We start from the raw sequence: 15,320 nt of genomic DNA on the forward strand, positions 1-15,320 counted from the left end.
TCTTTGCAACTTTACAGATCTTCTTTATGCACCAAGAGCTTGTAACACTCCAAAGAGAAAGGAAAAATTGAAATCGCATCATATGACCCTTTTAATATTCAACAGCACCAACCACCCTGCTATGGAAAAACAGTATCAGAGTAGCATCAAAACAGACTGTAATTCATTGTCGTAAAGACAGCCATCAGTGGCATCTCCCAAAACACAGACTCCAGATACATTCACACCTGTAATAACACCCAATGCTCTTTTACTGCATTGCTGCACTGCTACCAAGTGACAAAGAATTGCTACTGATAACAACAAAGTAGCTTATTCTCATTTTTGGAAACCAAGTTTGAAGCGAAATGAGATTCGATGGCACTTCAGAAGACTATTTTAGTGTATTTCTGTCATTCTTAAAGTTTAAAGCAGCACACAAACCATCTTCGAGCCGCTAAGTATCTTATTTCATCATGTTCCACATAAGAAAGTCATACGGGTTTGGAACGACAGAGCGGAACGTAAATGATGACAGAACTACTATTTGAGAGATTTACATGATGAAAGTAACAATATTACTTGAAACAGCTGAGCAGTATATGGTAGCCTGGCTGCAGTTTTGTGTTTGATGAAAACAGCACATGTCCATGCGTTCGGTCTCTTTTGGAGGATCTAATCTAAGCCGCCCACACTGGCAGGAATGAGGAAGGAATGAGGAGGTTGAAATCATCAGCTCCCACTCCATCCCAAGATAAAACAGACCCTCTTCCTCCTTCAGCAACATTCCCATCATGAAAACATCGGCATTATCATGGTCTGTTCATTAGAAATGTAAACATTCCCCTAACAAAGAAAGACAAAAGTTAATTTATTCACAAACACTGCCTTAAAGGAATAGTTCACCCAAAAATAAAAAAAAATTGCTAAAAATGTACTCACCCTCAGGCCATCCAAGATGTAGATGAGTTTGTTTCTTCATGGGAACAGATTTGGAGAAATGTAGTATTGCATCACTTGCTCAGCAATGGATCATCTGCAGTGAATGGGTGCCGTCAGAAAGAGAGTCCAAACAGCTGATAAATTATTTGTTTACAATGATTTCGGACTGTTTTCACTTAAAATGGTGCTTGATCTGTGCATATTTCTCTCCTGATTCAGATTAAATGGCTTTTCAAGTTAAAAACATCTTGATGATGGGTTTGTCTCTTACAAACAAGCAGCTTTTGGCTTCACAAGAGGTTAACTGATGGACTGGAGTGGTGTGGATTACTTGTGGATTACGGTGATGTTTTTATCAGCTGTTTGGACTCTCATTCTGACGGCACCCATTCACTGCAGAGCATCCATTAGTGAACAAGTGATGTAAAACTATTTTTCCAAATCTGTTAAGAATCCGATTAAGAAACAAACTTGGATGGCCAGAGGATGCGTAAATGTTCGGGTGAACTATTCCTTTGATTGTTGTTTTTGTGAATTCTGAGTACATATCGTGCAAGTAACTATTAATTTCAGCAACTTTGTGATGCTTTATTTGCTGTAAACTGTATTCTTTAAACGTAAGATGCATTAACTTGATCAGTAGTGACAGTAAAGACATTTATAATGTTACAAAAGATTTCTATTTCCAATAAATGCTGTTCTTTTGAACTTTCTATTCATCAAAGAATCCTGCAAAAATGTATCACATACACAATTTCTCTTAAATGTTGAGTAATATCGTGCAAAATAACTATTCATTTTGTGACGCTTCATTTGCTGTAATTAAACTGTATTATTTATGTATCAGACACCCTGCTCTATTGCCATCAGCCATTGAAAAACAACCAATAATGTCTATGATGCAAACAATGTGTCAGCAATCTAAAATTCAATGTATGATCTATTAAGAAAAATGGCAGACTGAAGAAAACAAGGAAACAATTCAGGCTGGCACAGTGATCTTAGCTATGGCATTCCCTTGCCTTTGGAAAGCACTGCGTTTGCCAAATCCGGCCACAGAGGGTGTCTCTCAGCCTGCTGACTGCACGCGGGTAACATGTCTACCATCTGCCTGGATCTGCTGCGTAAAGACCTACAGCAGGAGTCTGGAAGACGAACGGATGTACAAAATGGTGGTGTAGTGCAAACAAGAAAGCAATGCCAGGAAGAGAATTTGGAAAAGAGCAAATAACATACTGCAATACTAATGGCTCCATCCAAGTTATCACATTCCCAAGAGACATCAAGTGCCTGTTGATCGTGTTTGTTGTGTTCATCAAACAATACATGAATTCAAAAATTCTCTATTACATATCAAACAGTTACAGCTACATTAATTTTGTGTTCCCATTTATTCCCAGAGAATCCAGTGATGTCAACACACTACTGCAATATGCTAATGCAAAATCAAAGTCGTATACTTGGACGTGCCGCAAGGTTCAGTCTGATATGAGGCTTCACAGAGATCAAAGAGGCATGTGCATGTACGTTTAAATAAACTGTGTCTTTGTCTTTCAGCGGTCGCTGATGTTTTCTCTGAAATCATAAACTGAATCAAAGGTGCCACACTGGAATACAATAATCATTCACATGGAACAGAATATTAATACAACCATAGTCTTCAACCCACAATCATTTCAATATGAATTATTCACATTATTCCTGTGTTTATTTTCCTGTGTTTAACACTTGTTTCTCTTATTTAATGCAGTAGTACAGCCATGTGACTATTGTCAGGCAAATTTTAAAAAATACACCATATTTTAAGCAACTATTCTGACATATTGTCATTTATTATTATTATTATTATACTACTAGACGGTTAGCTTGAAATGAAGGCAAGTGGTCGACCAATACAGATTTTCCAACAGTTGATATCAAAAGCAGGATGGTCGAAGGCAGATACTGAAAAATACTGACATAGCCTACTCATCGTTCTATATAATGATGATAAATGAGACACACAAAATTAAATAAAAAAATAAAATTTTCAAATTTAAAAATAAATATTTTGTATGTATTTATTTAACTTTCATTTTAAATTAAATTAAATTCAATATTTCTTATAAACAATATTTACTATTATCAGGAAAAACTGAAACATGAACTACAACTGAAAAGACTTGGTAGATTTGGAAGTGACTTAATCACAAGGAAATAGAATAGCCACAGATCTTTTTTTTTTTTTTCGTATTTTAACCCGAGTGACAAATATTATTATAAAAGAAAATAAAATGTAGGGACTTGGTTTAATTCATCAGTTGTTGATTGGATGGAGGCAGATTTGAATGCGAGCTTGCAGACAATTGTAAGAAAAAGGACAGACTAAAGTACTGAGGAAGTCTGACATATGTCACCAGAAAGAAATCTGATGTTTCCCTGGATCTAGTTATGAAGAAAAAAAACAGGGCTAAAATTGATCTGGCCAATTTTGATCTGGCTATCAACAGTTGACATTTTCAATAATGTGACTAAATTCATTCAATAAAAATTCCAATAAGCATAGCTGAACCCACACATCATTTACACTGAAACTACACTGCAAACATGAGACAGTGTCTGTTGTGGTGTGGATTTGTCACGTCACATCACTGCCTCATATCCACAGCGTTACTCAAGCCAGATCTCCAGGAAAAGTGAGGCATGCACTGTCGTGTTACTCATAGCTGTTGTCTTGTCCACAGACATTCTCATCGATCCAAAATACTTGAGGGCAGTAGAAGTCAAGTTAACTGCAGCGGTGACATATTTCTGATGTCTGAGCTCCAGAGAGCTGGTTTTAATGACCACAGAGAGGGCACAGGTCAAGGCAGCCCTGCAGCTCGGGCCTGGGAACCACTGCTCTACAGGAGACCACATCTTCACGCTTGTCTTCATTTCTGCTTTGTAATGTCTCGTGTCTCCATCAGACAACAGCGATACGTCTCGTACCAATAGTGTTCCAGGGACACGCGCTGCTGCTGTGGCTAAACACTTGTTTTTCTAAGACTCTATTGGAGAGCTCATGAGAAATCCTGGCTGAATGGACAGACGGGATCTGGAATGAGGAAAAATCATGGAAATGTCTGATGTTCCTTAATGAGTTACAGTGTAGACAGTGTAGACGTGCCGTTTCTCTCACCCTGGAAATACAAGCCGTTGCTGACAATGCAAACGCTGAGCAAAGAAAACACAATCCACAAACAAGCTCAATTTTCACCGATGTGAACTGAACCAGCAATAATGGACATTACTGTACAATATGGACTGTAATGACACTTCATTTCTGAATTTGCATTGATCAACAAAGCTGATCGATGGCTATGCAAACAAATCAATACATACTCAAACACTGCAATCATTTTCCCTGTACTGATGATTGAGCAACAGTAATTCATCACAGCTGCTATAAATAAGCCACTATAGGATTTTCTTGAAGTTTTTCCAAAACGTACATCAGCTTGTTCTAAAATATTTGCTCGGAGTACAAATTGATGTCTCAGTTCTCTTCACCCCCAAAACTTACGACAGATATGAACTGAAAATTCAGGAATTGCATTATTAATAAGAAATGCATTGGCTGCTTTTAAAGGCTATAAAACATATCCCATACAATTGGTGATGGCAAACTTGCAGCAAACTCATTGACTCTAGCTATTTTGAGCCACGATCAACATTCCCTTGTCATTCAGTCTACTCAACGCACACTTGTTTTAAAAGTAGTTTTTGCTGACAGTACCAAGTCCAGGCAATAAGCAGCATAAGATCATAATCGTACATGGACGGTAAACAAACACCCTTTTTTCCTCCCACTTGTCAGGTTATTATGTTTGTTCTTTAATATGCTCAAGGTTCAAAGTGAAAGTCCTTCAGATAACAGAGGTCTTTTCAGGGCACTGAAGTTAGTAGGATTAAACTATGCATAACATGGTAGTAGAAGGCCAGCAAGGTTAAACAGTTCAACCTAAAAAGAAAATTAGAATTGAAAAATGTGAAAGGGGAGATTTCGAAGAACTGTAAGTACTGCTTTCCCCACCCATCACAATGACCAGTGTGTAATAAATAAATAAATAAATACAAATACATAAATTTATGGTTAAAAAAAGAAAGAAAGAAATTGCAGTTGCCAGAAACTAAAAAGAAAAAAAAATCCGGAAACAATGTTTCAAGGTTTTACAGGATGGCATATTGATAGGGATGTAACGATTAACCGCGAGCCGGTTGAAAATAGATTAAAAAAATCGTGATTCATTTAGAGGTAGGAGTTTATATGAAAGTATGTCTGAAGGGAACTTACTGTCTTTAGAAAAGTTTAGATGGTATTTTTTCTTTTCATCTTGCCTCTGTATAATGCATATTAAAGTTCATAAGTGCAGCACTGCTGAATCTGCATCTCGTTCAGCTCGTCTGCCGTTTCTGTTTCATGCAGATATTAGGGATGGGCATTTTGGGAAATTTCTCATTTCGATCATCGATGGGTTTCAAAATCGATTAATCGAGTAATCGGGGGCGGGGCTTGTGCGTGGGGCGGGGCATGGCCGTAATGGATATAATGAAAAAATCTGAAGATTGTTATGAAAATGAATGTTAAAAATAAAAATATGACATGAAAACCTGTCTATGAAAACATGAACACATGATTAGGACATGTTAGATTATGATTATATTATTTTTTATTTATAAGTTATTAAGTTAAGTTTTAAGTTATAAGTTAAGTTTATTAAGTTTTATTTTCCATAAATCCATAAATCACCTGCGCATTTTCGAAGCCATATGAACTGAATTATGCCCACAAATATGACGAAAAAAAGCACGGCTGCATTATTATAACATAAGTAATAATAATAATTAAAAAAAAAACATCTAAAAGCAATGTAATCATTATCGGGCATTGCATTTGAGCATGAAACTAATCACTGATATGCAGCGCTTTCAGCATGTAATAAATGTTCATGTTAATTAATCAGACGTAGGCTAGCTATTACAACTTTCATCTGAAAAAAATTTGCCAATGCAGATGTGAGCTTGACCGAAAGTGTAACTCGGGTTGCGCTTTAAAAACACGAAAGTACAATAAATTCACATTCTTAGACTACATTAGTGTCACTATTGTCTTTGACAGTCTGTCCTTCAGTGAAGAAGCAGTCTTTTCATATAGAGCATCTATTCTTGCCGTGACTGTTTTGCGTGACGGAATGTCATACTCGGGCTCAACGTAATGCATGAAATCTTTAAATCCTTCTCCGTCGACGAAACTAATGGGCAGCAAATCTTTCACCACCATTTCAGCGATTAGCTGTGTCATCTTCTTGGTTCTGCCTGCTTTGCATTTTGGTCTTACGGCAAATGATGCAATGCTCGTCTGAGTTGCCGCTCTGTTATCGCCAGACATTTTATGTACAAATGTTAGATGATAGCGCATTGTACTTGTTGTAGATTTGTGTGACAGCTTGGCGCTGCACAGCTTGCACTGAACTGTATTTTCATCGGTCTTCTCAAAGTGAAGCCAGACATCACTACGTGACTTTGAGGCCATGATTCTCTCTCTTCTCACGTCTTTTGATGCATCCTGTGGCAAGCTAACCAATCAGAGCTCAGGGCGCCGCCCAAAGTGCTGCTATAACCAATCAGGGGAAAAAAAATTAAATAAAAATTTCGATCATCATTTACATGATCGATCATCGCTGTCACGGTCGAGTACTCGAGTACTCGATCACTGTTGCACATCCCTAGCAGATATTTTTGTATGTATAGTTTCACAAAACTGAAGTCAAACCATTCTGTTTTTGCTTCAAATTTCGAAATTATACATTCTAATTGCAATCTAAATAACATGTATTTAGCATCTTTGTTTGGATCGTGATTTCAATTACACAAAGAAACGTGCAGTATTTTGTCCAAGCAAAAATAAAAGGACACATTTAATTTATAATTTGTCTTAAATCTCATTTTGTTTAAAAAAAAATCGTGATTCGAATCGAATCGTGAGTTGAGTGAATCGTTACATCCCTACATATTGGAGTCTATATATTTTACAACTTGTAACTGTGCATTTCATTAAGTGATATAATGTTAATATACCAATCTACTTGAACTACCAAAATCTGCTTTTTACCTTCAAATGTGCTGATTAACCACCATCATAAGCCACAAGATGATCTGAAATGACCGGTTCATAAAAACATGGCTAATATTCATATACAGATGGTACTCAGGGTCATACACATGAAGGCAAAACATCATCAGGGAAACACACAACCATAGGCGGAGGGTGAACCAACTCCAGGGTAAGGCTAAAAGCAGCCAAATGTATTAAACATCATAAACCTGTCTTTTTAGGCAAATTAGTAATCTTGGCTTTTTCTATGCTGCTTTTTTATATTTTTGGAGCAGTTACTACATGAATTCAATACTTTTCAAAGGATCTCCTTTTGTTTTCCATGTAAGGAGGAAAGTTTGGACATAAGGATAAGTAAAAGATGACAGATTTTCATTTGTGAGTGGACTTAAAAAAAAAAAAAGTCTTTAAAAAAAAAATACTAGCAAAATTTTAATCCACTGAAACAGCCTAAAATTAAATACGGTGCAACAAGAGCAGATCTTAATTTAATGCCGCAATGTCTATTCATATTCACTTTGTTAGCAACAGACGTAATAGATTTAATTTATTTGTGCAGGGGCATTTTTGTCCAATTTAGTGCCATTTTTGCCCCAAGTCCCCGTGGCCAGGGGAAGGCTAAGCCATATAATACACTGTTAAAGTATTTATAGTTTGTTGTCATATGTAAAGTACTTTTAGATTTTTTTCTGTAGCATTTTTACTTTTTTTTTGTAAAAGTTACAAACATTTTTTAAAGTGTACAAAAATGACAAAGCACCACTATAGCCCATATATAGATCATTTTTGTGATTAATATAAATTAGTAGGGCTGCACGATTAATCGCATGCGATATTTAACGCGCATCTTATCAGTAAAGCCGGTTCTGTAAACAGGGGTAAATCTCCATCACCTGCGTGCTTTCACATTGAGCAGCATTAACTACACAGAGCCGTTGTTCACTGACGAGCTGAGATGACAGATTTTCATTTGTGAGTGGACTTAAAAAAAAAAAAAGTCTTTAAAAAAAAAATACTAGCAAAATTTTAATCCACTGAAACGCTGAAATGTCTTCATATTAGAAACACATCTCAGTCCATTTGTGAATGTTCTTATTTATGAAAACAAATCGACCATCCATTCAATTTTCATTCTGATTATGAAGTGGCACATACAGAAGAGCATATACAGACTACAGCTACGGTGTGCACGAGAAAGAGGAAATGGCACTTCTAAATCAGTCACTACGCAAATATAAAATGAAACACCACAGGTTGGACAGAGTCAAACTTCAAAGTGAAACAAAGGAGTCTTGTGCACATTTCTGCTGGCCATATAAACATGGCGTGATATGACATACATGCATGGCCCTGGTGCTTGAAGAAGCGCAGCTGTGAAGGAGGAAGGGCTGAAACTGCAGTGATTGGTCCATCTGACAGTCACTTACTTCTGCTCTAGTTCCTCCCGGGTCCTTTTATCGGCCTCTTGTGCGTTAAAGATTTACTGTCACTACACACATACGAGCACACCGGACGCTGTAACAGGATTACCGCGGTGAACCCTTGAGAAGTAACACCCAAGCAATATATCTGCCTTGCATCTTGTTATAAGAATGCAGAAACGTGGCTTTACAACTGATTTTGCAATTGTCTTTACTCAAAGATCTTGCTGGCTGCACAAGAGAGGATTTTGAAATTTGATTAATAGACAGGATAATGAGCATCACGTCACTGACCCACATAGGTGCGAGATAAAAATAGAAAGCCAGCCTTTCAACCGGAACCCAGCAAACTCCAACTAGTGTTTTCACAAGCTGAAACAAATGTTAGCATAAACCACAAAGCCCTTTCATCATGGAGGAGAAAACCCATGCCGCTCGATCTTAAATCCGTGTTTACAGTCATAAAAGTGAGATTGTCACATTAGCTTGTGTTGAATGGCGTTGAAAGAGGCTGACGATAAGCAGGATTTGAGTTTGATGCTAAAACAGCGGCGCAGTAGGGAAAAGAGAGGCAGATGTTGGGGTAAGTGGGTCACAGAGACAGGTGTATCGACGGAGTAAAGCTGTCGGCACAGATGTGAGATTTGCCGGACAGACTCAAAATGTCAAATGTTACACAAACTGATGTCGCCCAGTAAATGCTATGGGCCTCCCGCATTATAAACATCCATTCAGCAAGTCTGCAAGCAGAGTGAGCTTATTTGCTTCTAAAAATGGTTTCCACACAGTGGCTTTTCACAAAACAATAATGATAAAACATGACTAGCTCAAATGAAGGACATTTAGCAACTTTGAGATCTAAAAATAACCGTTTGCAAGCAAGAATCTAACTTTGCAGGATTTTTAAGGTAGTTCATTCAAAAAAGAAAGCTGCCATCATTTACTCACAAACGTCAACAAAAGATGATATTTTAGCAGAATGTCCTATATTTGTCCTATAACTATATTCCAAGTCTCCTGAAGCCATATGGTAATTTAATTCTGTTCCTGACACAAAACCTTATTTCACTGAAGGAAAGAAATTGTATGGATGAAAACATCATATAGGTTTGGAACAAGGGTATGAATAAACGACAATAATTTAATTTTTTGCATAAACTATCCGTTTAAAAAAGATCATAGAATCCATGTGGTTTTACCGTTCCATTCAGAGTCATCAGCACTTGCACAGCATTAGCCATCTCCACAGCTGACCTCATTAAACCCCTCAGCGCTGATGACAAACATACACACACGAAATGTGCAAACACACAATCACGTTTGTGGCAGCTGTGACTCCAAACAAACTTGATGAATACAAATTACACATCTGATCTAAAAATTATACATCAGGCTATTTCTTTCTGCCCTCCTCTGATTTAACAATGATATGTTTTGTGTGAAACTGTTTCTAAGCACCAGCCACAACAACATCTGCCTGAAATCTGTGCCACACACGGCCATACTATAACTAATTCACACATCAAAACCTTTTCAATACAAAGTGAGAGTTACCCAAGGCCAGAAACATACTTAATCAAGTACGCAAATGTGAGGGTTTGGTCAACACAATGCAAGCACGCAGCCTCACTGTACAAACACAGCTGTCGACATAAGAGAACTGTTGGCCATGACTTTAAATACGCTCCTCTGAAGAGAAATGGCAACCTTGAGCTCCGCTCTATAAGCAAGCAAAGACTCACATGATGATTTGTTGTACATTTTACTGAAAGGAATTACATGACCCACATCAATTATTTTATTTTTTTTTTTTTTACATATAAATGAAATTAAAAAAATGTTTTACTTGTTTTAGTTGCTAAGAAACATTTCTCATTTTCATTTAGCTTAACCATGTACTAAAGGTTTAGAGAAAAATAACGTTAAAAAGCAAAAATAAATGAATAAAACCTGTATATCCAGTTCCACTGTAACACATAGAAGCACTTCTTAGAAGTGACCGTTGTAGGCAGAAACCATGTCCACAGTATTAACAATCACTAAAAGCTCTCACAAGAGGTGTGAGTCATTTACGAAGCAAAGCTGATGGGCAATTCACAGAGAAATCACATAACGCTTAGTGTGGGAACAAAGTCTATGGCGCAGCAGAAGTGTTGGTGCTGAGAGGGGCTCTGAACGGGAGCGAATGTGCAGAAACACTCAGAGAAGAGACTCCAGCTCCTGCACTCGCCTGATTTTAATGGAAACATTCCATAGCACTTACACGTATCTCTGTCTCTGTCTCTCTCTCTCTCTCTCTCACACACACACACACACACACACACACCAGTGAAATGTATCTAGAAGATCAGTCTGAATATTTTCCTCTGTAGCAGCACATATTTTTGAGGAGGAAAAGACGGGTTACGTTGGAGACACAATAAATCTTTAATTGTGCAGTTTGGCATGAGGAGAATGAGTTTGACTTTGAGTGCTTTATTTTCCATTGTTAAATCTTTGTCATACGATCTGATTCTATTGAGCTCAACAGCCTGACTAAAGCGATACAAAAAGATGGAGAAGATTTCTTTTTGTTCTCAGTCCACAAATAATTCTTTTGAAAGATTAAATCGAACCGATTCACAATGCTTATAAATGACTTGCCTTTGTTTCCAAGTAAAACTGAGGTGAGTGAATAATAACAATAGAAAGGTACTGTGGCACTATGGTATCAGATGATAAAGCATTACCCGGTACTCCCAAGTATTTCAAAGAATACCGTGGTATGACTGTATTACATAGCCCAAAAAACCATGGTATACCACAGTATAAGTCAATAAACCACAGTAGGGTTATGGTACTTTTTTGTTAGTAAACACAATATTTAAGACCGTCTGCATAACTAGAAACACTGTGATAAGTATTTTCGTAACACTTTACAATACCATTAGTTAACATTGGTTTATGTATTGACTAACATTAACCATAAGTAACACGTTACAGTTTTTAGTAATGTTTAACAACTGTTTAACATAAAAACAACTGTTAATTGTAATTTTTCTGTTAGCTCATGTCCATTAAATCATATTATCAGATATATAACTTTTAATTTGAAAAAAGTATTAGTACATTTTGAAATGAACAACAGCTAACTCGTTAACAAACGGAACCTTACAGTAAAGTGTCACCACACAACTGGTGATTATTCAACTCTAAAAATAAGCGTATAAAATGCTGCAGGGAGAACACTTTCTGCATGATGATGACTCAGATGAATGAGTGTATCATGCGTAGAGCAGCAGTATGAATAGCAGCAAGAGATCTGAAAATAATTTCTTGTGTTGTCTGTACAGGAATGCATCAGCGTGCTGCTGGCAGTGGGCTGGCTGAATTCAACAGCTCTGAGGTTTGGTTGAGACCTCAAATGCATGAGACACAAAGACATCCACACCTTATAATGCTCTGAATACAGCGATCATCTCAGGATCTGCTTTAGAGTGGCTTGATTCAGAAGCACCTTGAACAGGAAAAAGCTCTTATGTTTAGGCTCTGTTCAGAATTAAATACTGTGCAGCAGCCTATAAAATCTGTTTCATTCTTTGAATTTTTGAAATTTTTTTTTTATTTTTCTTTTAATGGTTCAAATAAATGTTTGTAATCAAAAAGCATGTCTAATTAATAGAAATATTAAATAATAATTTATCAACATTTTTAAGGGCACTATGATTTTTTTCTGGATTTATAACTTATTACAAATTTATTATCAAAAATGGTGGTAATCAAACGAAGGCATAATACACTAATTAATCTTTTAAAATGTAAATGTAACAATTCCTTTTAAATGTTACACTACAGAGGCTTACTGTTAAAATTAAAACATTAAATGCAAAAAATACAAGCATTGTGAAACTAATGACATACTGTAGAGTAGTATACTGTTGTCACGTAACCTTATCACACTGCATACTTAATCCAGCGAGTTGTGGTTATTATATGGGAAATAAAAATGTTTATGTATTTCTATCTATTTTTCCTGCCAGAGTAAAAAAAAGGAGATGTTCTCAGAAGGAAGAAATCACAGCTGATATCGCCAGTTCATTTGTCACACTGCAAAAGGAAGGTCATATGGAGTGCATTGCATTGTGGGATTCGATATTTTGCACAGTCTGCTCAATATGGCTATTGTGAAAGCCTGCATTAAAAAGATTCTTGCCAAACATTTGAGATAATGAACACCCATGCACAAGACATACATAAAACAGTTTTTCTAAATGAAAAGACGTTCAGGTTTTATATTAAACTGAACACTAACCTTTACACGTTGCACAAGACTATCAGATTCTTGAATAAAGAGCCATCTGAGGTGCACATTAGTTATTCTTTATTTAGACGAGAGAGTTCTTCTGTTTGCGTTTCATACACCTGCACTAGAATTACTGACGAAGCGTCCAGCAGATCACAACACATTAGAAAACAGCAGGGATTCTCACAATGCGTGATAAACAGCTCAGGTCTGTTAAATGACCGAATCGGCGCATGTCAGTCGCATTCGATTAATCGTGCAGCCCTACTATAAACTTTTTTTATTTTTTAAGACCAGACAACCATACTATTAAAAAAATCCACGATTTGTCCATGTTTAGAAATCACATGTGTACAATTTTTATGTATTCATTCATTAAAAAAAATAAAAATAAAAAATCCTGACACAATTGGGATCCCCAAATGTCTCCCAGAGTTTTTACACGAGATCTCAAGGTCTCAAATTGTTCTTCGATTTGTCAAGATACCAGTGTCTGCAATCTAATTTCAGAGATTTCAATACGAACTCATTACTCAATATGAACATCATTTCTCGTCATATTCTTCCCAGCCCGCCCACAATCCATTCTTCTCTACTTCAAAATTTCATTTTTAAATGAAAGTGTCGCTTGCCGTTTCTTTGTAATTTTTCTGTGAAATATTTGAGCAGTTTTTGAGTGAAAATTGATTTTTCAGTGTAGTCCATCAAGCGTCAATTCTCATTGAAATCACTGGATTTCGCTTTGTAGAGCAACAATGAATTTGGCCACACGTTCACATCATCTACTAATCAACTGTTTATATTTCTCCTACAGTGCATAGGTTCTACAAGGTGATACATCGCTGAAAAAAATGAGAGCTATGAAAGCTATGAGAGAGCAACCTCTGAGTAATAACACTTCCCTCTGGGTCATTTCTGATTGCATTTCTCAGCATCCCATGACAGAGGACAGCAGTACACCCATTCATCCCTTCATCATGAGTTTGAATGGGGCCTAAAATGGGAAGAAACCCACAGCAGAGCGTCAACAGCGCGATCAGGCGTCACTGACTCCGATCATTACTCTCTCAAAGCCGTTCATAGCTCACACACTCATCAGATCGCTTAGTGAAAGGACCTGCTCAGTAATCGCCAGGTATCAACACAAACCCAGTTTTCACCTACAGAACCTGTTCCGGGCAGGAAGTGATTGTGAAACAAAGGCATGACACGCTAATGTATCCGAGAGATGTTAAGAGATACAGTGACAGTAATGTACTCATTAAACACAATGTATGAGCAGATATCAAGCGTTAATCACACTGTCCCATCAAAAGCAGACGGAAAAGAAAACAGGATGTTTATGAGAGATGGTGGCTAATGTACTGCACCTGAACGTTTAAACCTCATATTCGTCAATATTGTTAAAATAACACGGCTTATGTTCGTTCAGAAACATTCAAATGTTTCTTTTGTGTGTGATATACACATGCTTAAACAGAGCATGGTAAACATCCGGACTTCTAGTCGGTCATGTCTGAGATTACACGTTATATTGTAAAAACCCGCGGGTGTATGAATATGTACAAATAAAGAAACAAAGCCTGGATTATGTAATGCTACAGAAAAACATTGGATTTGACAGGCAGTGAGAATTAGAAACAAACAACAACAACAACAACAAAAAACCGTCCGCCACCGTTCTTAGCATGATCTGGCTAACAGTGAGGAAGACGCTGAAGGACAAATAAAATGTATTGTACTCACCTTATACCGAACCTTTCCGTTATTTTCCTTTCATTTACGAGGGATAAAAACCATCCAGCTAATCCATGAGGGTTAGTTCACGACTGGAGACACGGAAAAACATTACAATGCAGCGCTAGATGCTGGAGAGCCGAAGAAAGCTGCTGCTAGCTGAGCGAGCTAATGCATTTCTTCAGCTCAGCGCGCGACGGAAAGTTGCCCGCAGCTGCTCGGAAGTTTTCTCGCTGATAAAAATCAAAGCTGTTTCGACGAGACCAGGGAGTTACACAATAGAGTCCGGATAATAAACAGAGCGACCAAAAGGCTCGCCGGGATCATTGATTTACATTGAGACGCGGAGGAGCAGTCACTGAAGTGATGGAGCAGCGCTCAAGCACTGGACACAGTCTCTGCACTACAGTTGTGCCAATGCTGATGTTCGAATCGCGAGTCGCTATTTTGAATCGGTTATTTTGAATGATTCGATCGAACTGATTCGGTAGATCTTCGAATGTAAAATTAGAGCGATTATTAAAACTTTGTAGCTATCGTAATTGGTGTAGATTAAAAATCATAAACGGTACTTAGCACTATGTCCAAATTGGCATTACTATTTCGTTTTTTTTTTCTTGGGAACAAAACAGTTGATACAGTCAGAGTGCACACAGATAAAATGTAATATTATTTATTCACCACTCCTTTAGGGAACACTGGATGAGAAATTCAACGAATCAGTGAACCGCATTCGAATTGTTGGAACGAATCATTCAAACGAACCGACTCGCTCAAATGAATATTCTCAGCGCTAGTGCTAATGGTGGGGGGGGGGGGGGGG

At 37.3% G+C, this 15,320-nt stretch overlaps 1 protein-coding gene across 2 annotated transcripts in view; it reads right to left on the bottom strand.

Annotated features, from left to right (window-relative positions):
- Positions 1–14,899, bottom strand: part of LOC107705051 (protein LAP2-like) — a 92,568-nt gene extending 77,669 nt beyond the window's left edge. For both annotated transcript variants that reach the window (XM_016508172.1, XM_016508171.1), the window contains exon 1: positions 14,507–14,899. The gene's annotated coding sequence lies outside the window, so the exon portion shown is untranslated. The remainder of the gene's footprint in view (positions 1–14,506) is intronic.
- Between the last annotated feature and the right edge of the window lie 421 nt (positions 14,900–15,320).

Source organism: Sinocyclocheilus anshuiensis, unplaced genomic scaffold (genome assembly GCF_001515605.1).
Source record: "Sinocyclocheilus anshuiensis isolate Anshui unplaced genomic scaffold, SAMN03320099.WGS_v1.1 scaffold95, whole genome shotgun sequence".
Classification (NCBI taxonomy): domain Eukaryota; kingdom Metazoa; phylum Chordata; class Actinopteri; order Cypriniformes; family Cyprinidae; genus Sinocyclocheilus; species Sinocyclocheilus anshuiensis.